This window comes from Peromyscus californicus, unplaced genomic scaffold, assembly GCF_007827085.1.
Source record: "Peromyscus californicus insignis strain IS unplaced genomic scaffold, ASM782708v3 Scaffold_8__1_contigs__length_139910024, whole genome shotgun sequence".
NCBI classification, from domain to species: domain Eukaryota; kingdom Metazoa; phylum Chordata; class Mammalia; order Rodentia; family Cricetidae; genus Peromyscus; species Peromyscus californicus.
In genome coordinates this window covers 3,987,203-4,012,720 of record NW_026294606.1, presented here as the reverse complement: position 1 = coordinate 4,012,720, position 25,518 = coordinate 3,987,203, and positions in this window count along the sequence as shown.

The window sequence follows — 25,518 nt, the reverse complement described above, 5'->3', positions numbered from 1 at the left end:
GCAGCTCGAGAGTAAGCATCCCTGCTCAGTTGCACATCTGCAGTGAGCTGCTCCTTGCCTGGGAAGCTAAGACCACACAGCACAGCAGGTATTTACTTACCTCCTGCCATGTTCTGTGGCTCAGGTCTCTGGAGTATCTGGGCCTCTCACCTCCACTAGCATTCTCCTGAATGAGATCCCCAGAGCCAGGGCATTGCCAGGGACAGGAAATTTGAATCATGAATCACACACTTCAAGAACAAAAGGCATTTTTATTTTTCTGTGTACTGTTCTGACGTGTTTTTGTTGTTGTTGTTGTTGCCAGGCAAATGTCACTTTTGAAACGGATACCAGGAGCTGTGGCATTTTGCCCACATGGTCTGATGTCAGAGTCCTTACTTAGCATAAAGTGCTAACACTCCCCATGAAGTTAAGATCATTAACATGTTGTTCTCTTTGCCTTACAGACCCAGATTCTTAAACCTAGAATATGCAAGAATCAGTTGTTTGGTGAACAGCATTTCAGCAATTTAAACTATGGTATCTTTTTGAGCCCTGGCATTCACATTGTAGCCTAGCTAGCTTTGAACCAACTACTCCGACCTCCTGAGTGCTAGGATTAAAGGTATGATATACCATGCCTAGCTTCAAATCACACAATTTAAACAGAAGAAATGTATTTTGGGTAAACTATTACTATAGCTTTGCTTCTAAGATAAACACAGCTTGTATGTGTGCATGTGCTTATATGTATGCTTGTGCGTAAAGAAGCATTGTGTGATATGTACACATATGCTATGTGGTTTTAGACCATTAAGACCATCATTTTATACCAAAAAGAGAAATAATAGTCTATAAATGATAAGAGAAAATATATTTTATTAATTATGTCATATATTTGAAACTTCTCATCATATTGTTGCCAAAAGATACTTGAAGCAACTCATTAATAGCTGTGAATTGAACAAGTTTTTACCTCAATTGTACCAGGCACACTTTTTCTCCCTTCACATTACAGTCCGTTAATACCTTTACAACTACATTCTGTTTACATACATTAAATCATTTGGCTGTGCCCATTTTGTAGACAAAGAGACTGAGACATAAGGAGATGATACAGCTAGTGTGAGCACGGCCAGTGTCTGCAGGGAGGGCCTCTTTAGAGCCCACTCTCAGGCTCTCGGCACTTACAATAAATGCTAGAGCACATCTGACGATCTCCTGTTGTGTTTAGAGGAAGAAGAGGGACTGTAGCATTAGTCAGTGAGGTCACTGGTGGCCAGTGTCTTCTCAACACAGACTCGCTTATTGCAGTTCCATCCAGCACCAACCACTGTCCAAAACACTGAGCGCAAATTCACATGTTCTAAATTATGTACTATTCTGAGCAGCATATAAAATCTTGATCTGTGCTACTCCATGCAGCCCAAGGTATGAATAATCCCCCATCCCAGGTATCCAGACTGTATATCTTACCCACCCATTAGTCACTCAGTAGCCTCTCCTTATTAAACCTATCATTGCTAAAACTCAGCACTTGTGTTCAGGCAACCCTTATTTTACTTAATATTGTCCGCACATCATAGGAATAGTGAAGTTTGTTAACATCTTGTTGTATATCAGTGTAGTTGTTCTACTTTTCATAGTTATTTTTACTTTGAAGTGCGTGTGTGTGTGTGTGTGTGTGTGTGTGTGTGTGTGTGTGCGCGCGTGCGCGCGCGCGCGCGCGCATGCATGCATGTGAGTGCAGGTATCCAGGGAGTGTCAGATCATTAGAAGTGAGCTAGCTGCCTGACATGGGTAATGGGAACTGGACTCATGTCTTCTACAAAAGCAGGATGGGCTCTAACCACTGAGCAATCTCTCTAGCCCCAGTTATTATACTTTACTAATAGTTTCTGTTGTTAATATTTAACTATGCCTAACCTATCCATTAAACATAGTGTGCAAGCATAGATAAGGGGCTTTTAGGATTTCACTCTGGAGATATATCTTCTGAGGATGGGGGTGGGGTGGGGTGGGACAGGGCAATGGACTGCTGTAATCTTAAGTTCTTGGAGCCAAAGCCAAAATGGAACCTTAAAGTGAAGACGTCACTAGTCCAGAATTCCTGATACTGAGTTTGCAGAGAACCACAATGCCAGTATTTGGGGGGGATGTAATGCCCTCTACAACCAGGAGAGCTTGGCCAGCCTTTGTGTGGGAAAATGGCTGCTCTTCCTGCATCAGAGGAAGCAGGACTGTGAGGCATAGAGGAGCAGCTTGAGGGGACATGAGCACAGAGAGGCTCCTCCAGAGGGGAGGAGTTCGCTGCTCTCAGACACATTCTTGGCATTTTATTTGAGAGAGATGCCCGGTGGCCAAAAATGCCAGGAGAATGCTTATAAATAATGAATTCCTTGGTTTTGCTGAACACATCTCATCTTTTTCTAAAAAGTGTTGCCTTTTTGAGACTTTGTAAATACACTACTTGCACATCAGGGTTTCTCTCGTTGAATACGACACAGTTTTTACCCTTCTTATCATTTGACACATAGAGTTAGCTGCTGGGTGTAGACTTGTGTGATTCTGGGGCCTGGGTAAGCATTGACATGCTTTGTTAGGTTCCAGAGTGTACTGTGGGAAACATCTGTAAAGCCCTCTACCCCCAGTAGAAGCACAGTGGGAGATACAAAGAGAATCATTCATTCATTCAACAGATAGTTCATGAGCTAGGCCGGGATCTGTGCTGGGGACTTAATGAATCAGGTGCTAGTTTTCAGGGAACCCAGAGCCCACTGGGAAAGTCCGATGGGACAGGAGCACTCATTACACAGGGTGTGTAATCCCATTGAATCAAAGAAGGGGTTGTGGGCGCCTGTCTCAGCAGGGAGCAGAAGCAGGCAGTGGAAGATCTGAGCCGACCTGGACGGAGCGGTCAGTCTGGAGCGGTCAGTCTGAACAGGAGGGCAGAGAATGCTAGAGGGAAAGGGAAGGACGGACAGACAGCAGCACGGTGTGGTGATAGACTGCCTGGGGGTCAGAGGACAGAGCCAGCCACTAGATTGGACACAGAGGCCAGGCAGTGGAGGCACACACCTTTAATCCTAACACTCGGGAGGCAGAGATCCGTCTGGATCTTTGTGAGTTCAAGGCCACACTGGCTACATGAGATTGATCCTATCTAGGAGAGAAATAGAGCCAGGCAGTGGTAGCACACACCTTTAGTCCCAGCACTTGAGATCTCATGCCTTTGCTTGGGAGGCATTCTTGCCTTTAATCCCAGAAAGTGATGTCTGGGCAGAGGAAGGCATATAAGGCGTGAGGAAACAGGAACTCACTCTCTTTAGGCTGAGGATTTCATAGAGGTAAGAATCAGTGACTGGCTGTTCTGCTTTTCTGATCTTTCAACTTTCAGCCCTGATATCTGGCTCTGGGTTTTTTTTTATTAAAAGACCACCTAAGATTTGAACAACATGGTGCTGTAGGAAGCTAGCTGTTAAGAATGGTTAGAGTATCTGCAAGTGGGAACTGAGAGTTGAGGGTCCAGATCACACAGCCATGCCAAGATTAGATTTTCTTCTTTGGGTAGTGGGGAGCCAGTGAAAAACTTAGGACAGCCCCTCCCCCCCCCACTACAGCTGTCCACATGCCAGGCAGTGTGTTAGGGATCCCCCCAGCAATCCTGGGAGGTAGATATAATTTTGTGTTTTCAATGCAAATGACTAAGTTTAAGCAGTAGGACCACGCATCTGTCGAAGCCCTTGTAACCACGCATATCAGATCTGTGTGGCTTAAACAATGGAGATTTATTTTGTTTCAGTTCTCTAACCAGGAAATCCAAGATCTGGCTGTCATCTGGGCCAGGTTCTTCTAAGACCTGTCCTGCCCCCTTGAATTTCAGATGACCACCTCCTCCACGTGTGTTCTCAAGGCCACCCTGTGCCTGTGTCTTAAGCCCCTCCTCTTGCAAAGACATCAGTTATTTTGGGTCAGGGTCCATCCATACTGGTGACTTCATTCTAACTTAGTCATCTTGTTAAAGATCTGAACTTAACCCACACAAGGAACAGCATTTTCAAAGCCACAGGGCTTGAAAGTGGTGGTGTGTGGGATTGGACCCAGGGGAACTCAGCCAGGGCCTGAGATCTTACCACTGTAAACCTCAAATGTGTGCTTTAGAAAATGCTCAAACTGCTCTCCTGATGGGGTGAGGTTGGAGCACAGAGGACCAGGGAGTGGCTTTGGCAAGAGTCTATCTGAGAGATAATCTAAGTCCCTAAAGTTGCCAGCGGGATATCCAGAAGCAGATAACTGTGGTTCGTGTTTGTGCTGGTTTTTGTCAACATGACACAAACCTAGAAACACCTGGGAGGAGGGATCGTCAACTGAGGAACTGCCTGCATCAGACTGGCTTGTGGGCATGTCTGTGAGACATTTTCTCAATTAATAATTGAGGGAGGAGGCCCAGCCTACAGGGGGCTGTGCAGTTCCTCGGCAGGTGGGCCTGGGCTGTATTAGAAAGGGAGGTGAGCAAGCCAGAGAGAGCAAGTCAGTAAGTAGCTCCCCCCACAGTCTCTGTTTCAGTTTCTGGGTCTTAGGTTCCTGCCTTGGCTTCCCCTGAGGATGGGCTGTAAAGTGTAAAGTGCAATAAATGTTTTCACCTTCAAGTCAATGGTGATTAATCACAGCAACAGCACTAACTCTTTGGGGTCTATATCTATCCAGTGTCTGATCATTTTATTGTGTGCTTAACATTTTGAAGGAAGGCAAGCCTTTTATTTCAGCAGTGGCTCCACTTTACATTCTGACAGGGTATAGGATTCCAGCTTTTCCACAACTTTGGTAATTCTGCCACCCGCTTCTGCCCTACTCCCAATGTTCTAACCATCACAGTGGATGTGAAATGGAGTCTTACTGTGGTTCTGATTTTCATTTCTCAAGTCATGGGTGATTTGGGGGCTCTTTTTGTGTGCCTGTTACTCATTTTTAAAGTTTCTTTGAAGGAAAAAAAAAGGCAATTCCTTTGCCATTAAAAAATTGAATTGTCTTTTTATTGCTGAGTTGAAGGATTATATATAATCTGTGTGGTAGAGTATCACTGGATGCATAGAATGAGTCAGCAGATATCTTTTAAAGATTTATTTATTTATTTGTTCTTATGTGTATCTGTGTGAGTCTGTAAGTACCATGTATATGGAACTAATCTTGGAGGACAGAGGGCATCAGATCCCTTGAAAATGGAGTTAACAGATGATTGTGAGCCCTCATGTGGGTGCTTAGAAACCAGCAGAGGTCCCTGTAGGAGTACTTTCTAGCCTTCCTCTTCCATTTTCTGTTGATTTTAAGAAAGATTGGTGTTAATTATTGCTCAAATATTTACTTCTGGTTTGTAAACAAGGTTGGGCTGGAGCACATCTGTATTCAGCTATTTCTTTATTGTCTAAGCCTGATTTTGTACTCTGAATTACAGGGTGGAATTATTACAACAAAGACAGTGTGGCCTGAGCTACGGCTTAGAGATGGTCTGAGTGTGTCCTGAAGAGTTTGTATGCTAGAAACTTGATCTGAGTGTGCCAGTGATGGAGTGGAGGAACCTTTAAAAAATGGGACCTAGCACAAGGTGATTAGGTCACCAGAGGCCCCACTCTTGGGAGGGTGTGGCTCTAGGAACCCTGGTTAATTCCCACAGAGTGAGTCTGTAGAAAGAATGAAGAGGAGCTGGTCCCTGAGCCCTCTGTCTTCATCCGGTCTTCCCTCATTTGTGGCCTCTGCCTCTGCCGTCAGAGGCCACAGACATGGGGCCGCTTGATCTTGGTCTCTTGGTCTCTAAAAGCATCAGATAAACAACATCTGTACAGCTTTAGACCCTTTGTTCTAGCCATAGACAGTGGCCTAACGTAGTTCACAGACCCACAGGACTAGACTCTTCTGTTTCCTCCCCAGTGATCTCATTTCTATGAAAAAAAACAAACAAACCAAAAACCTAAGAACTCTGTCTCTTTGGGGATAAAGAACTGGTGATAATCAAGAACTTTCATGAGGCCACTTCATCACATAGCTGTAGACTCCTGGGTATGTTTCTCCATTTTGGAAAGTGTGCTGAGGCTGTAACCTGTCACCCTAAGGAACAATGGAGGCAGGATAGTGACATGGGGAAATGGCAGTGAGGTGAACACAGTTTGTCAGAGAAGGCTAGGACATGGCTGGTCTGCAACCCTGGGGGCAAGTGTTCCCTCTCTCACCCCTGACACAGGCACCAGGAGAGCCCCCTCGGGGGAGGGAGCCGAGGAGAGCCCCCTCGGGGGAGGGAGCCGAGGAGAGCCCCCTCGGGGGAGGGAGCCCGAGGAGAGCCCCCTGGGGGGAGGGAGCCGAGGAGAGCCCCCTGGGGGGAGGGAGCCCGAGGAGAGCCCCCTGGGGGGAGGGAGCCGAGGAGAGCCCCCTCGGGGGAGGGAGCCCGAGGAGAGCCCCCTCGGGGGAGGGAGCCGAGGAGAGCCCCCTCGGGGGAGGGAGCCCGAGGAGAGCCCCCTCGGGGGAGGGAGCCGAGGAGAGCCCCCTCGGGGAGGGAGCCCGAGGAGAGCCCCCTGGGGGGAGGGAGCCCGAGGAGAGCCCCCTGGGGGGAGGGAGCCGAGGAGAGCCCCCTCGGGGGAGGGAGCCCGAGGAGAGCCCCCTCGGGGGAGGGAGCCGAGGAGAGCCCCCTCGGGGAGGGAGCCCGAGGAGAGCCCCCTGGGGGGAGGGAGCCCGAGGAGAGCCCCCTGGGGGGAGGGAGCCGAGGAGAGCCCCCTCGGGGAGGGAGCCCGAGGAGAGCCCCCTCGGGGGAGGGAGCCCGAGGAGAGCCCCCTGGGGGGAGGGAGCCGAGGAGAGCCCCCTCGGGGAGGGAGCCCGAGGAGAGCCCCCTCGGGGAGGGAGCCGAGGAGAGCCCCCTGGGGGAGGGAGCCGAGGAGAGCCCCCTCGGGGGAGGGAGCCGAGGAGAGCCCCCTCGGGGGAGGGAGCCGAGGAGAGCCCCCTGGGGGGAGGGAGCCCGAGGAGAGCCCCCTGGGGGGAGGGAGCCGAGGAGAGCCCCCTCGGGGGAGGGAGCCCGAGGAGAGCCCCCTGGGGGGAGGGAGCCGAGGAGAGCCCCCTGGGGGGAGGGAGCCGAGGAGAGCCCCCTCGGGGGAGGGAGCCCGAGGAGAGCCCCCTCGGGGGAGGGAGCCGAGGAGAGCCCCCTCGGGGAGGGAGCCCGAGGAGAGCCCCCTGGGGGGAGGGAGCCCGAGGAGAGCCCCCTGGGGGAGGGAGCCCGAGGAGAGCCCCCTGGGGGAGGGAGCCCGAGGAGAGCCCCCTGGGGGGAGGGAGCCGAGGAGAGCCCCCTCGGGGAGGGAGCCCGAGGAGAGCCCCCTGGGGGGAGGGAGCCGAGGAGAGCCCCCTGGGGGAGGGAGCCCGAGGAGAGCCCCCTCGGGGGAGGGAGCCCGAGGAGAGCCCCCTCGGGGGAGGGAGCCCGAGGAGAGCCCCCTCGGGGAGGGAGCCGAGGAGAGCCCCCTGGGGGAGGGAGCCCGAGGAGAGCCCCCTCGGGGAGGGAGCCCGAGGAGAGCCCCCTGGGGGAGGGAGCCGAGGAGAGCCCCCTCGGGGGAGGGAGCCGAGGAGAGCCCCCTCGGGGGAGGGAGCCCGAGGAGAGCCCCCTGGGGGGATAGTGTGCTCAGCTTTCCGTAGCCTGAGTTTGAAGTCGCTTTAGAATTGTCTAAACACACAGCGTGACGAGGAGACATAGCCATCGTGTATGGAAGTCCTTATCTCGGGGTAAGTCACTAACATACCAAGGCTGGCTCTCAGGTGAGTGTTACGTGGAGAGACCTTAGCTGTCTCCCTGTCACTTCTGAAGAGGTTAGCTAGAGCTAGCCTCCACTCTCCCCTTCATGAGATCTCCATCCTGTTTCCTGTCAGCCTTGGGGTTCTCTGCAAATGGCATCTCTAGTGTTTTGAAGTCTGAGGCATCTGAGGCCATGATGCTATCCATCCCTCTTGTTAAATGTACAATTACATTATCTAAACTTCCATTCTTTTCCTCAAATGACACAACCCATGAAATATTTTTAGATTAAAGTATTTCCTGTTTGTTTTCCTTGTTTGTTGCTTCAGTGATAGGATTGAACTATGCCTTTAGCATTCTGCTGTTTTTCCAGGATTTAGACCCAGGGTCCCAAGCACACTAGAAAACTGTGTTACCTCTGCATCACATCCCTGGCCTCTGGCTGATCATCCAGAGGATCTGGATTCAATTTCCAGCCCCCACATGGAGGCTCACAGTTGTCTATAACTCCAGTCTGGGAAATCTAATGCCTTCTTCTGGCCTCCATGGACAGACACAAGGCACACACACAGCAAAATACCCATGCACAGAAATAATTTTTAAAATTTGTAAAAATCACATATCTATTCAAATCATTTATTCTGTCTCTCATCTACCTACATCATCTATCTATCTATCTATCTATCATCTATCTATCTATCTATCTATCTATCTATCTATCTATCTATCTATCATCTATCTATCTATCTATCTATCTATCATCTATCTATCTTCTCTCTCACTTGTTTTCTATTTATCCATCTACCCATCCACTTTTATTCTCTTTCCTATCTGTGTACTAGTTGAGATTCTCTGACAGCAATGTCTTTAGACACATAATGTTGTTTATTTCTGGTTCATAAGATTTGAGGATTTTTCTTGAAATTTTTTAAATTGCTTATTTTTCTTTACTTTGATCAAAATATAAGGATTACTTTAAGAGGACAAAACTAAGGCCTGTGGCTGTAGCTCAGTGGCACATGAGTGTTTTAAGGTTTTAAGGTGCATGCCTAGTATGCATGAAGCTCTAGGTTCAAAACCCACTACTGACCCTTCCCCCGCCCCGAAGACGAAGTTAGATGACAGTCTGAAGACCAGTTTAGAAGGATAACATTTGTCTAATTAGGCGGGTGAGCCCATTTCTTAAATATTATGATCTTCACATAGTACCGGTATTAGATTTTTATTTTTAATACAGAATCCTAACCCAAAGGGAAGAACATCACACCACTGGTTTTATTGACCCCGGAGAACAGTGAGGCCATTGAAAGAACTCAGAAAACAGGAAAATTGGTGCATGCTATATGTGCTGTTTGGATCTGTTGTAGCAAAATAAGTTGAAAATTAAATATAAGCTGTGTTGAGATAGTCAGAGCCCAGGCTCAGTTCTTAATAATTAGGAAATTTACTTCAAGTCTGAAAAATGAGATTTCACCTCTTCCTTTATGATCAGGTTAAATTTGAATCAAAAAGAAAAGTCTTAAGAAGGAAATTGACTTATAGAAGTTGTGAGCAGAATGGTGGTCACCAGATGCTGGGGAGGCTGGGGGAGCAGGGGTGAGGAGAGATGGGAGGCTGGGGGAGCAGGGGTGAGGAGAGATGGGAGGCTGGGGGAGCAGGGGTGAGGAGAGATGGGAGGCTGGGGGAGCAGGGGTGGGGAGAGATGGGAGGCTGGGGGAGCAGGGGTGAGGAGAGATGGGAGGCTGGGGGAGCAGGGGTGAGGAGCTAGTCTTACTAGCTGTAACCACTTGCTGATTCTGAGAGTGGAGAGTCCTGGCAAGCCACTGCATGTTAGGGCAGCTGTGCATAAGCAGAGTGCCACATGTACCAAAGCAGAATGACTAGAAGAAGGATTCTGAGTGTTTTCACCACAGGGAAGAGAGAGGGTTGTCCTCAGAGTGACTCCAGCGCTCAGCAAGCTCCTCTCAACCCCAAAGCAGTGCTTTGAACAAGAGAGGACTCTTTCCTGTGGTCCCTTCGTACCTGTGAGTATACAATGTTTTAATCAAAAAGGCAATTGAGTTTTAATTCTGCATTTTCAGGCCTTGTCAGAGTTTAATTTCAATATCATCCTCTCCTCTCCTCTGTCCCCTTCTCCTTGACCTCTGTTCCTTCCTTTTCTTTCTCCTCCAGGTCTTTCTCATCAGCCTGAGTCCTGGCTCCTCCCTCTCTTTTTCCTTCCATTTTCACCCCAAGTGCAGTGTGTCCTGATTGGCTGAGCCTTCCTTCCAGCCGCTGACAGAGGTAATCTCTGCACCAATGCCATGCATCTAAGTCAGACCCCCCTATGTCCAACCCTAGTGTTTAGACTGCCCATTAAAATAGGTGTCACTTTTTTGAAATATATAGAGAGCTAAATGATCTCTGACAGCTGTGAAGTACAGAAAAAGCACTCTATTGTTCAAAGTGCTGCCTTTAATATCGAGAAGACCTGTTGAACACTGGAGTCTGCTTTATGGCAAATGTTAATTGGCCGTAAATTTAACAAGACACCTTCCCTCCCTTTCAACACACACGCCATCTTCCCCATCCTTTCCCTCTGTGTCTTCCAGAACTCTGGTGTCCAGTCTCTGCTTCCACTGGCCAGGGCTCCTCTCAGGGCTTGGCTGAGCTTTGGAACTGTCCTTGCTGCTGCCTCCTAATCGTTTCTTTTCTCAACAACCACACAAGCTCAGACTCCTTGGGGGAAGTTCAAGGCTTTTGAGTACAGCCTGGTACTTGATGCGCCTGCTGAGCCTTCTGGATCCTTCAGCATGTGTGGGTGTTGGCTTCCTTCTGCAGTACTCTTTAAAAGCAGTGTTGGTTCCCCTTGGCCATTATGGCTGGGTAACAAGAACAGTATAGGGTTACTTAAGTCTTTCAGGGTGGAAAAGTATCCCCCAAACCTCTATGGTCTTCCAGTCAGGCATGTTCTGCCTAGCCTTCTCTGCTGTCCAGGTCTTCCATCTTATATTAGACTCTCAAATCCCACTTCTGTCTATGGTGATTTACTATTCTGTCTCTGAATAGTAGTTTTGTCTGTGTTGTTAATTCCTCTGGTGCTGTCATTCTAGATGTGGCTGAGTATAATTCTTATATCTAGGTCCACAACAGTGCAAAGTTTCTCTTGACCTTTCATCGTGTCTTGGTGATCATCATCCTTGAAGCTCATCCAACAGAGTGCCTAGGTGTTTCCTGTCAGTAGACTTGTACTTCGAAGGGCACATGGAGCTGGACACTATTGTGCACACACTTTCAGATGCATCTGTTTGGACTCTATACCGAGGGGCATGTTTCCTAAGGGCCAAGGCTGTATCTGGCACCTCCCACGCCCTATTCAGAGCTGAACACATTGCTTGTACTTGAGTGATCATAACAGTTGTTTTTAAGGCAAGTGGGATGAGAGTTCTTGGTTGTCAGGTGGATGACATGTGGAACTGAAGTGGCAGCGTGCGCCTGTGAGGTTCATCTTTAATGTGGGCCACACCTTCTGCTGGCAGCCTGTATAAAGGACATGGAAGAAGGAAGGTTTCTCTCTCTGCCTGCTTGCCTTCACCTTGTTAGGCAAGTCTGTTCCTTCACTGGCATTAGAGCTTGCTTCTTTAGGATTCCGACATACACTGAAAACCAGCTGAGACATCCAGCCTTGTGGACTGAACAACTACTGGATTCGTAAACTTTCCATTTGTAGACAGCGATTGAAGGACGAGTAGGGCCACAGCCTGCAAGCTACTCTAATAAATCCTGTCTGTCTGTCTGTCTGTCTGTCTGCCTGCCTGCCTATCTATCTATCTATCTATCTATCTATCTATCTATCTATCTATCTATCTATCCATTCTATCCGTTTTGTGTCTAGAGAACCCTGATTAGTACTTCAAGAAAAGATGCCAGAGGTCATCTACTACTTGTTGACTGAATTCAATTGGTTAATTTGTATTTGTCTCAAAGTCTTCTATGCAGACAGCAATTTTGTCTGTTTTTACTTATATATAACTTCTCTAAAGGTTACTCATTTGATTGTCTGAGAAAGTTCCTCTTACGTCCTGAGTCGCACGCAGTTAGCACGTTCTGTTTCTGAATGCTTTCTCAGCTGGTCCCTTGCTCTGCTTTCCAGGTGTGCCATGTGCTGCCTGTGCTCCTGTCTCACCGTTTCCATCATTTTATGTGCAAGTTATCGGTCTCTCCACAGCACTGTAAGCCCCTCTAGGGACAGGACTGGACTGTTTCATTTTGCAAATTAAACACTGAGGCCTTCCTTAAGGGAGCCACTCAGGCTTTAAAAAAAATTCTTTGACAATCCAAATATCCAAGTGTTGGAGGTGAGAAATAGAGTAGGGAAAAGAGCAGGTGCCAAGTCGCTCCTGGCTTGTAGGCGGACAGTAATAACAGCAGGGGGGACACAACCTCTAGGAAGAGCTGTGGGCGAAGGACAGTCACACACTGCAGAACCATGTTCAGACAGCAGTGATGGTGCAAATGTGCCCATTGTGCTGAGAGATTCCCATTACCCAGGGATGTATCGACTGTCTGACTCATCACTTGTATCAGTTGTGATGCTTGAATAAATAAACACACCCACCATACCACTAGTCACATCAAAGGTTAGCACAAACCTCTATGTGTAAAACATGGTACTTGGTGATGATCATGAACCTCTGTACTGATGGTCAATGTGTTAACTGTACTTTTTATCATTGGAGATCACTTCCACTCATAAAACACAAGTGTTTACTGTAAACAGCTATGCTGGATAGTTTTATGTCAACTTGATAAAATCAAAGTCATTGGAGAGGAATGACTCAACTGAGAAAAATGCCTCTTTAAGATCAGGCTGTGGGCAAGCCTGCAGGGTATTTTCTAAGTTAGTGATTGATGGGGGAGGGTACTGTGGGATGGTCTGTATGTCAAATGTGTTGCTGATTGGTCAATAAATAAATCACTGATTGGCCCGTGGCCAGGCAGGAAGTATAGGCGGGACAAGGAGGAGAATAGAGCAGGGAAGTGGAAGGCTGAGTCAGGAGACACTGCCAGCCGCCATCAGGACAAGGAAGATGTAAAGTACCGGTAAGCCACAAGCCACGTGGCAAGGTATAGATGAATAGAAATGGATTAATTTAAGCTGTAAGAACAATTAGCAAGAAGCCTGCCACGGCCATACAGTTTGTAACCAAAATAAGTCTCTGTGTTTACTTGATCGGGTTTGAGCGGCTTGGGACTGGCGGGTGAGAGAGATTTGCCCTGACTGTGGGCCAGGCAGAAAAACTCAAGCAACAGGAGGGCCAGCCCCTTGTGGGTGGGGCCCTCCCTGGGCTGGTGGTCTTGGGTTCTATAAGAAAGCAGGCTGAGTAAGCCATGATGAGAAACCCAGTAAGCAGCATCCCTCCATGGCCTCTGCATGAGCTTCTCCCTCCAGGTTCCTGCCCTGCTTGAGTTCCTGTCCTGACTTCATTTGATGTGGGAGGGTAACCTGAATAAACCCTTTCCTCCCCAATTTGCTCTTTGGTCATGATGTTTGGTCCATTGCAGCAACAGAAACCCTGACTAAGACAATGGTTGTCTTGTGTTCTACCAGAAGCAGCCTCACAGGACTCATGTTTGTCCTGGTTTCATCAAGACGCCATGTCAAGTGCTTATTTTAGGCCAGCTGGGTTTTTGTGGGATGTTTGCAGAAGGACAAAAGGAACAAATGATGCGTTTCTCTGAGTGAGCCCCACTGTTGAGTGCTAAATCAACTGTAGAGGTGAGAGCAGAAGATAAAGTATGGGAAGAGAACACAGGGCTTGTCCCCACTTCCAGCTTGCAAGCACGGAGTCCAGCAAAAGCACACACAAGCACACAAATAAACGAGGTTCTTCCCAAAGCCTCTGGGCAAGGCAATTCGGGTCTTTCCTTGGTGACCAGAGCCACTTTATGGTCATAAGGAAGGAGGGACTTTGCCTAACATAGCATCATTTTCTGCCTGGTTCGACTCTTTCTTCTGTTGCTGTCTTTAGTATCATGCTATTAACATGGATCTGTCTCCCCGAATTCTAACTCTCTGCAGATGCTACTTGTGGCCAAGGAGGAGGCTGCCTAGATTCAGTTACAGAGCAGCATAGATCAGATCGTCATAGGACAGGGAACCTGGTACAGCTGCCTAGCTAGTGTAGGCAGTTATGATGTGCTGTAATCTTGAGTGGATTCTGAAAGCCTGGAGAGTATTTCCTCTCTATGCTGTCTTTGGAAAAGTCAACCCTAAGACAAACTTCTGAGTTCATCTGTCTTTGGAAGGTCTTTGGCTGTGTCTGGTCTCTTGATTTTTTTTCATAGGTTTATAAAGGTCTAGAATAGAGGATACTTGTCACCCTGATACAAAAAGATCCAGGCCCCTCTCAGGCATGCTCAGTAACTCCCTAACTGCTCACTGGAGTGAATGTATGTTCAAACAGGAGGGATGGGGTGATAGTGTCTTGGAGGCTGTAGAACTGCCTCCAGGAGGGCCAGAATCCTTGTGGGCTCAAGTCTTGTCAGAACCCTGTCCTCTCTCTTTTCTCTCTTCCCTCTCTCCCTCTCCTCCTCCTCCCCTCCCTTCTAAAGGTGTTTATGTGTGTTTGTGTGTGTTATTGCATTTCCATGTCCCATATTATCTGATCTACAACTGATCAACATCAGAGATCTTTAAGTCATTGGTGTCATGAGTTTCTGCCTCAGATTGCACAAAGTCCAATGTCTTGGTCTGTTTTCCATGGCTATATCAGGCAGGATATGAGAGTCTGGGGAATTTATAAAGGAAAAAAATGTACCTCGGCTTATGATTCTGAGGCTGAGAGGACCATTGGCTGCTTCATGTTATGGCAGAGGGATGGAAGAACAAGTAACCACAGCAGAAGAGAGCACAAACACAGGAGGTGCCTCACTGCTTACCAACCCACTTGTTTGGTCGAGAACACTGAGAGCAAGAGTCTCTTCATTAAAAAAAAAAAAAAAAAAAAAGGAAAGAAGAAAAAGAAAAGTTATCCTGATCCCACCAGAGCATATCAATTCCTAATGACCCAGAATCTTGCTTGAGGTCTTGCTTCTCAACACACTGTGGAAGACTTAAACATTCACTTTAGAGGGCCTAGTCCACACTAGAACACTGGTGTTCATGAGTTTTAATCAGAGCAGCTTTTCTCTCTTAGGGCTCAGTCTGTTCAAGCCACTTCCACTCTCGCTGTCTCTCTGTTAGATGCTGTATGGGTTTGTGCAGTTTTGAGAAGTTTTCTGAGCTGATCATCTAAAGGAGGATGTTTGGGGTTTACACACAATCTTTCAGACAGTCCCATTACTATTGAGCTGGGAGAGGTTTGAACACAGCGAGCTAGTTTCCAGATGGAATGAGAATGACTTAGAAGCTTAAGGCTGCTTGGAAGTCTAATCATTGTCTCAAAGCTCTTTCCCTTCTGGCCATTTCCAATCTCCTATTGTTCAAGGACATTTAGCTGAAATATTAGGACTGAAAGATGTAGCTCAACACTGTCACTTGGCAAATGTCACTGCTGTTTTTCCTCCACAGTGTGGGACACATTCACTAATGCTGCTCATGTTAATGAGCAGATGAGAGGGGACCTGGGGAGAAGCAGCAGCTGGACATCGAGGGAGCTTTGAGTACAGGAGTTGCTTGAGGATGCAGGAGATGAGCTGGGACACAGGCAATGACTCTGGGCACATCGGGTTATTAGTTAACCATGCTTAGGTGGTCTTAAGTGGCTCTGCCTTTTATCCTTTGGAACAATCTGAGTTCTTTGCCACTGGTTGAAATACTGTTTTGTATCTGAGCCAAATCCCATCGAGGCGTCTCTAAAAATAATGAGTAGCAGTCATTTTCTTTAAAAAGGACAAAGAAAAGACTAATCAGTAAACGCGATATGAAGGGAAAATTGGCATGCACATGTCAAGTGATTTAAGCCCCTCGCCATGAGGGCTTTCTCCGTCAGACACCAACCTCAAATGACATATTTAATTGGGGTCTGGGTGGGAGTTTGGCAGAAGTTCAAGCCAGAAAAAGCCTGGGGGAGAGGTGTGTATGAGAAGAGGGGCTGTGGGTGTAGGCTGAATACCTGAGTAGTCAGAATTACAAAGGTTTCCAGGCAAAAACCATCCCTGCCCTGGACAAGAACCAATTAGGGAGCGTGGCAAAGCCCACATTGCTGCTTCCCCACTCATTAATTTCTGCCACTAGAAAATGCAGTTTTCTCTTATATCCTAAGCCCCAGGCAGTTATGTAGGTGCCACCAAATGGAAGTTTTGCTGCTGGGGGAGGCCACACTGCTGAGTGCTGGGTGATGTGTCTGTTTTGTTCATGAAAGGAAGTGGAGTCATAGAGACTGGCAGAAGCAACTTCACAATCACAGAGCTGGTGGTATCCCGAAACCTCACTCTTCTGGAAATGTAAGTGCCTTAGCCGGGAAGCGTGACTAGACCTCCAAACCTTCTCATTCCAAGGCCAAATGCCTCTCATGTTCTACTTGCAGGCTCCATGGGGGTGTGCATTTATTTGCTTGGGGTAAAGCATCATAGGCTGACGGCTTATGGAGTAGACACCCACCTCACAGTCAAACCCAAGGTTGGTTGTCAGCAGGATTGGCTTTTCCTGAAGTTTCTCTGTGGCTTGTGGGTGGCTACTCCTTCCTTTGTCTTGAGCATCTCTGGTGCTTCTTGTTCGTGTTTGAATTTTTTTCCTGTGGGGATGCCAATCAAATCGAATTAGGGCCTATCCTAACTTGATCTCCTTTGCAAAGGTCCTGGCTCTAGCTAGGAATGGACCTCAGGGTCAGAGTGCTCACTTCACATTCTCAAGGACCTGGGTTTTATCCCTAGCTTCACACACACACGCACACACACACACACACACACACACACACACACACACACACACACACGGGCACACAAAGTCCATCTCTATATATTGTTTTGCAATTTACAACCATGTCAATATAAAAATTAAATAATAACCATTTTTTCAGAAAGCCCTTTCTCCAAACACAGTAACAATCTAAGGAGTCAGGGTTGGATCTTCAGTATAGAATCTCGAGAGAACATAGTTGTGCCTGTAGAGGCTGTGACAAAGGATGTGGAGAACATGAAAGCACCTCACAGATTTCAGGTTTTTCTTCCATGGAGTCCACATAGTCACTGTCTTCAGAACTGATTTCCCAAAGTTCAGACTCTGAACACCAAGTGTCATTCTGTGTTTCCTTCCTACTTTTGTGTCTTTGTTTGTTTTATTCTGGTCTGGCCAGTACCCTTGTTTCTTAGCAATGGCCACTAGAAGGTCAACCAAATCCCACCAGGGACCGACAGTTTGTTCTGAGTATTGGCTACTACACTTGCACATACTGAGATGAGACCTCACATGGCAGGCTGAAAGAGCTGGTAGTCTTTGAAGCGCTCTGTGGTGTTCCTGAGAGGAACTTCATTTTCTGTGTTTTGTACATTCCTTGCCTTTTCCTCGAGGCATACCCTTTATGCATATTTGCCTTAATCATATAGTTGAAGCAAGAGACATATTAATTTTTGAAAACTAGGGCTGATGAGATGGCTCAGTAAGTAAGAATGCTTGTTGCTTAAATCTGAGGACCTGAGTTTGGTCCTCAGAACTCAAGGTGGGAGGCAAGAGCTAACTCCTAAAAGCTGTCCTCTGACCTTTGCATGTGTGCTATGATAAACGTGTGCCTGCTCTCATAACACACACACACACACACACACACACACACACACACACACACACACACTATTAATAAATATAATTTAAAAATAGTATTCTTTTTTGTGTTCCCCTCTTGAAGCCATGAACAGAATTGTGCCATCATCTGAGTATTTGTGTTCCTCCAAAGTCCATGTGTTGAAGCCTGAACCCCCAGTGTAGTGGGACCTCAGGATGGGATTAGCGTCCTTATGAGAATAGGAAGAAATTTTGTTTCTCTCCCTATGTCACAGGGCCACAAGTGAGAGGCCATCTGAGGGCACAGTAACAAGGCAGAAAACCTGTAACTCAGGAGGAAGTTCAGGAGGCCCTGTCCTGGCTGGCATCTTGAGCTGGAACCTGCCACATTGTGAGGAAATGTGAGGTTGGTTGTTAGAGCTGTTCAGCCTCTGATGGTTCATTAGGTAAGTCAGAGCAGATGAATGTAGTTTCTCCAAAGAGAAACGGAGCATCTGGAAGACAAGTAGAGCAAGCCAAAGCAACCCATTCAAAGAAAATGATGGACATTGGACACACCAGACACTTTCACTATCCCAGAAGCTTTCAGTCAAAAACACTGGTCTTTTCACTTTGCATTGCTCTAGAATGGAAGTTTATACCAGGCTATCCTAACTCAGTTGACTTACATGTGGCAGGGTTATGGAGCTCAGGTTACATTTGTCACCCTCAGTAACATAACAACTCCAACTAAGCTGCATCCATTCAAATGAGGCCACACCTCCTAACCTTCCCAAGCAGTTCCACTAACTGAGGACCAAGCATTCAAACATAGGAGCCTATGGAGTCTATTCTCATTCAAGCCACCACAGTCTGGGTCCTTCTCTGGGGCTCACTGTCTATGACCTCATTTGCCCTACTGACTTAGTATTCTCATGTGCAGAATGAGAAGACCTTTTGGCCTGCTCACAGGTTTGTTTTAAGGATGACACGAGACTGTATCTATCTGTGATTTGGTAACATATTGCAATAAATATTTGTGTATGGGCATTGCATACATGCATAATATATATATATATATGTATATATACACACACATTTATAGGTATGTGTGGTATATAGTAGTACCCTTTATCCATAGAAGGAATGTTCCATCCCTCAGTGGTGCCTGGGTCCATAGAACTCACCAACTATCTGCATACTTGTAAGCTTGATGGTTTTCTTATGTGCTCTGATGTGTCATGTTTTTATGCTCATCCTCTGTCCATCTTAAGCAGAGAACAACTCCTGCCCCCAGTGAACTAGAGAATCTGCTCCACATTATGTGGGAGCCCAGCTGGGAGACCAGCTTCCATATTTTATGACAGGGTACTCTTGAGGAGAGAGGGATAAGAGATATGGATAGAGGGGAGAGAGACAGATAGAAATACAGGATAGCCTCGGGAGGGCCTGAATCCTTATCCACTGGCCCCTTCTGTCTCTTCTAAAGGGCTTTTTATAGGAATGCCAAGGGATGGAGCAAAAGACCTCCCCCTAGCTCAGCCAAGTGTAGACCCTTCCAATCACCTAGTAACCATGAACATGGTCAAGCTATCCTCTGTTGCAGCTCTGCTGGGTAAAACAAGCTCAGATCTCACTAGGAAACCTTTGTGAGCCTCCACAATGTTAGATATTGAAAGAACCGAGACATTCAGCTCTTTGTAGGCAGCTTTCTTCTTTCATTGCACATTCCCTGAGATGTTATTTGCAAACTGACAGGATACCCTGGTTTAGAACATGATGTCAGTAAATACATGGGGGGACTTAAAAGAGCTTTTCAGTCAGACAGTTGAGAAGAAAAATTGGGCTGGTTGAAGGTCAAGATTTCTACAGTATAGGGTGTCTCAGCTTTAACATTCTGGAGCAGGGCTGGATAGAATTGCCACCCGATTTCACAAGTATAGTTTTGTTTGGGATGCAATCAAATTCATCCATCCATGTATTCTCCTCAGTTGTGTTCCTGGCACAATAGACCTAACTGTCTTCGGAAGATATTGTGTAATGCTCAAAGCAGGAAACACAGATCATCTGGACCTTCAAAGAGCAGAAAGAATACACACAGTCCCCACCTTCTTGACTTCTGTTTTCTTTCTCTTCATCCCTCCTTCCCCCTCCTTCCCTCCCTCCCCCCTCCTTCTCTCCCTCCTCTTTCCCTCCCTCCTCCCTCCCTTTCTCTCTCTTTCTCTTTTAAACTTGAACCACCCATTAACATCTTGAGATTTTCAAATATTTTTGGAGACTTGCCATGAGTGGTCCAGAGGCCTGCCTTCACAGTGCCTTCTGTCCCATCACTTGTGGGGTCCAGGGTTGGACATCACCTTCGCTGTGTCTCTTAAGCCTAGTGTTCTAAAGAACTATGGTATTGAAACTCTCTCCCTCACTTTGCTGTGTTTTGAAATATGGTTCTTCTACAGTAAAGCTCATTTTGAGACCTGGTCCCCAGTATGATAGGCTGGAAGGACGAGGGAACCTTTGGATTTGTTTGACCACGATGGCTCCACCTGCATGAAAGCATTCATGCTTTTCTCTTAGGAATGGGTTAACTATGAGGGTGTTTGCCCTCTTTTCTCTCTGCTCCCCAAGTTCTTTCCTTTTGTTCCACTTTTCCATCACACACAGAGCAATTTGTGGCCTTAAGTGTGTTCCTCACCAGAAGTGAAGGGAGCTGGTGCTTAACAAGTTTTAAATCCCTGGTTGCTGGGTTCCTGCTGCTGCTGCTGTAATAAACCAATCAAACTGAATTAATAAATCTAGGTTTAATGAGCAAAGCAATCCTGGATGACCCTTGGGAAGGCAGGAGAAGAGTCACAGAAGGGTCACAGAGGAAGGGTCACATGGCAAATATGTCTACCAGGCCTTAAGTACCCCAGAGGTGTGGTCTTGAGCAGCTCCAGGGAGGGGCTGGCTTTTGGTTGGCTTTGAGGGGGTGGGGATCTGGAATAGGAGGGCATTTCTAGGGGAGGGGCTGCCGTTTGATAGACTTTGAGGGGGTGAGTTTGGGGAGAGAGAGAGATGGGGGAGGGGAATTGAGGTGGAACTTCCACCAGAACATTCCAGACTCTTTGGGTATGTGGGTGCTAGCGGCTGAGGTGGAGCTTCCATCAGAACAGCACTCATGCTGTGCCCTCTGACCTCCAAAATCATGGACCAAAATGAACCTCTTTGTAAAATACCCAATTTCAGGTATTTGGTCATAACAGAAAATAGATTGAAATGTATGTCTTTTCAAGGGCTCTGCATGGCAAGTGCCACAACCACCCAATCTTTCACAGTGGCAAAAAGGCCATAGACCTGATAGACTCAGGAGCTCCAGCTGCAGAGAGTCTGCCTTCCCCATACTGTACATGGTCTGCATGCAGGCCATGTATGGTAAAGCAAGCCATCCCCCAGGTCTCAGGGAAGGCTCATTCCTAACCCCCTGGCTACTTTAGGTGTGCAAATAGCTCAGAGAAGGATCACTTTAAATGCCTTTAAAGTCTGATTTGTAAATAATCTAAGACTGAAGACAGAGCACGTTAAATATTTATCTGAAGACTATGTCTCTAAGGAGGGATTGTTGAAAATCAGTGAGTACTCCACCGTCTTGCCTCCCCCTCTTGCACTGGAGGGCGTATTATTTTTATGGCTGTGTTTGACAGCTAGAACAAGCCTCTGTAGATTTAGCGGTTGTTTGTAGTGGCATTTATGTGTTTGAGTGAACTGGGCAAACAGGAATGAGGAGGTGCTGGTGGGTCATTAACTCTGAGGATCTCTTGCTCACACTTCCTTGCTGGAGAAATGCTAGTGAAAGAACCATTCACAGGTCATCTCCTCCTCCTCCTCCTCTTCCTCCTCCTCAAGGATAGACACAGAAAATCCTCCCCTGGCACTGTATAAAAGTATAAAAGCAGGCAGTGGCTCTATGGCTTTGGGTCTTTAGGGTGCAGAGGCTTGCTCTGAGCCCAGGTTTGTCTGGCCACAACTTTCTCCATGAGAAAACCAGCTGTGCAGCCGATTCTGAGATAATGTCAGTCACATGTTTACCAGATGTCTCTTCAGATACTTCTAGACTACCTTCGGCTATACAAATACACTTTCAGTTTGGCTTTTGGTGGCTTCTGTCACCCACCATGGTCAATCAGAGCCCCAAAGTATTATATGGCAAATTTCAAAAATAAATATTGCATTAGTTTTACATAACCTTTCCTGAAGTACATTTTCCTAATTCTTCTATCTCGTTATTAATTTTGTTGCTAATTTATTTTTTGTTTGCTTGCTTGCTTGTTGATAGGTGTGTGTACTATACCTGACCTTGTTGCTAATTTCTTTTTTTTATTAATTAATTAATTTTACATCTTGGCTGCAGTTTCCCCTCTCTCCTCCCACCTCACTCTGTTCCTACTCCCAAACCCATTCCTCTTCCATTTCTGTTCAGGAAAGGGCAGGTCTTCCATGGATATCACAAAACATGGCATATCAAGATGCAGTGAGACTAAGCACCTCCCCACGTATTAAGGCTGGGCAAGGTGACCCAATATGAGGCATAGGTTCCCAAAAGCCAGTAAAAGGATCACAGACAGCCCCTGCTCCCACTGTTAGGAGTCCCACAAGAAGACCAAGCTACACAACTGTCATATATATGCAGAGGGCCTAGGTCAGTCCCACGCAGGCTCCCTGGTTGTCGGTTCAGTCTCTGTGAGCCCCTATGAGCCCAGGTTAGTTGATTATTTGGGTTTTCTAGGTCCTACAATCTTTTCTCCCCATCTTCTGCAGGATTCCTTGAGCTGTGCCTAATGTTTGGCTGTGTGTCTGCATCTGTTTCCACTAGTTGCTGGATGAAGCCTCTCTGATGACTATTGGGCTAGGTACCAATCTATGAGTATAGCAGAATATTGTTAGGCATCCTTACATTGACATTTTTTTCCTCCTGTCATGTTTGGTTTTGTTTGTTTGCTTACTTATTGATAGGTATGTGCACTACACATGACCTTATTGCTAATTTCTTATTGTGCCCAGTTTATAAATTAAAACTTGCTACAGGGATATATAGGGGGAAATAGCCTATAGGACTTGGTACTGTTTGGTTTGAAGCATCCACAGAGTTTGTAAGGCAAGGGAGAGAGGACTACTATACACAGAAAGAGATCTGAAGAATGCTGAGAGATTGCTTATTTTTAATGAACAGATAAATTTGAGGGAAAACAATTCTTGGTCAGGCAATACTCCATTTTCCCCACCTACTATACTTTACTGGTATATTTTATCAGAAGGTAAGCTGGACTGGGGGCCTACATACCTGGACCCTATTCCATTTCTCCAATAGACTGTCACTGAAGTCTTGGGGGAGCACCTCATGTCTCTGGGCTTCATCTTTGAAATGAAGAGCAGAAAACCAGACTTCTATCAACAGAGACCCGAATTCTGGAGTCCTAGCTCGCACTCACCACCCTGGGATTCCACAGCCCTTGCACCTTGTCCACCTCTTCTCCCACACATTAGCACACTCCCAGCAAGACACTTGTCTCTGCCCACAGCCCACTCATTTATCATGAGGCAAAAACTAGAGGCACTCTCAGGCTCTCCATAGCTTTCTGTGATGCTCCCCCCTCCTCTGCTGCTTGTGGCCTGGGTCTCCAGAGCTCTTAATTGACAGCTCAAGTTTTGGGCTCTGGTGACCCCTCCTCTGCTTTCTGCCTTCCTGGCCTTAGAGACTGGCCTTTCCTGCTCTTCTCATTCTGTGTTAGCTCAGCACCTCCTGGTTTGCTTCTCAATCCTCCCATCATTTTTGGATCAATTTCCTGTGTCAAATTCCCTTTATATGATATCTGCATGCATTTCTGCTTTCTTGCCTTGACCACAAATCTCAATCATTCAGGGTTCCAGATTTTGTCGCTGTTCTCAAAGCCCCATTAACAACAGTAGCATAAAAGAAGTGCCTGCTCAAATGCAGCTTCAAACACTTCCTGTGAAATAGATCCTTTCCATTTCCTCCCTCTGTATTAAGACTGTGACAGTTCTGGGTTATTGAATTTCCTCTGCTCAGCTCCCCAGTGCCATCAACAGCTTTCCTCTCTCTGTCCCTCCCAGTCTCCCAATGACAGTTCTCTTGATAGTTCCACATGCTCCAGGTGTCTTCCGTTCTCTGCTCAGAGATTTCTGGTCCCTGGCTTTTGGGGTCTTCCTGTCTCTGCTCCACTCATATGCTCACAGGCACAGTTTACAACTGACAACAAGTGCCCAGCTTGCATGGACCTTCTGTGTGCCCAGCACAGGCAGGACTACTTGCCACTGCTCAGACACACCTTGTGTTTTCCACATTCACGCTGTCCCTTCCTCTAGCAAGGTTCTTTCTACCTAGTTCAAACCTTGGTTTGGTGCCAGCTCCCACCTAAAGCCTCCCCTAATCCTCCTATGTGGAACTAATCCCTCCTTCCCTGGTGTGCCCTGTACCTCTTTGTTCAGCTCCTTCGCTTCTTACCACGTTCTGCCTCCTAGGGTAGCTATGTTGTTTGTCGTCTACCAATGCCCAGTTCTTTAGATATGATGCTTGTTCGCGTCAACAGCTTCTGCAGAAAGCCGATGCACAGTGGGAACTGGATGGATGCCCTGTTTTGATCTGCAGTTGACATGCACCGCATTTGTGATTTGATGCAACGCTTTCATTTGCACCTTACATATTTAAATAGATCCAGCTATTTGTCTTGTCAATCAATTACTTTGCTATTTTCTTTGGAAACAGTGTACTTCCTTTTTATAGTCTCTCAGGTATCAGACACGGATGTGGATACAGTCTTGGAGGCTGATTTTCCCATAAGGGTCATTTGGGTATGACAAGCATATTGTTAAGGGACTTAGATACATCATTTAATAGTCAGAAGGAGCTCAATGGCATGGATATCAGGAATTTTAGCAGCCAATAAGGAGCTTGGCCAGGATCTGAACCTAGGCTGCAAGATTCCAAACCCAATAGCCTAAGAAGCATGGGTTCTTGACCATGAGCTGATGAAAACAGATGTACTGTGTATTCAAGAAGATGCAAACTCTGCCTTCCGATTCTAAAAGTCCTGAGATGTCCTTCCTGCTCTTTGGAGACCCTAGACTCTAGTAAGGGTCTTTGCTAATTTCCTTGGCCAAGTCTCTACAGTGAACCGCGCTCTCTTCCCCAGGCACACACAGCATCTTAATTCTGATTAACTCAACAACTGAAAAATCCTTTGTCCTCTGTCCAAACAAGGGATGCACAGGATGTCCATTTGGGCCAGAGAGAGACCACAGCATCCGCGTCACTCACATAGCTTGCCTGGCCCAACTCCATCTCAGGTCCCAGTAGGCTGGAGCTGTTGGCAACTCCTTCCCAGGTCCCTCTGGGGCATCATGGAAAGTGTAGCTTTCTGATTAACTGCTTTCCAGGGCCTTTAGAGTCTCTTGCTTCCTCTTTTTGAGTTTTGTCTTTTCAGAAAAACCCCTCACTCTCTTCAGGAGCCAAAGCCATGGAGTCCCAGGGCCTTGGAAGTGCGGGGCTCATTAACAGGGATGCAGTTGCTGAATTGGCAAACAGAAGAGTTGCAGATCAAGCCATGCTCTGCTTTCCCTTCATTTTAAAACAACCTTTGTTGTTGTTTTCCAAGGCGCAAGTGTCTGATGCTGCCCCGAGCCTCTCACCCCCGCTTTCTCCCATCCCTGATGCCTCCACCTTTTTTCCTCTCCTTCTCTCCACCTTTTCCTCTATAAAGGCAAAAACAGCTTCTCAGTGTATGCCTCTCAAACTTTTTGGCCCGTAGGCTGAAAATGTCCTGGGTTCTTAGAAACCCTCCTCCTCCCCCACTACTCACCCTGCCCCCTCCCTCCAGGCTGGCTGGTTCCTGAACACCCCATCACCTCACAGGCACACCACACAGTCTGAAGTGGACCAGGTTGGGCTGGATACAGGAGCCCTAATTACCACTCGAAAATTAAAGAAGGGCAGTAATTGCTTTTAAACACTTAACAAAAGCGGTTCTCACCTGGCGGGTCTGTGAGTTTGTGGTGAAGCCTGATTATAAGGCCCTCCGGCACTGTCCTGTGTGTGTGATTTGTAAAC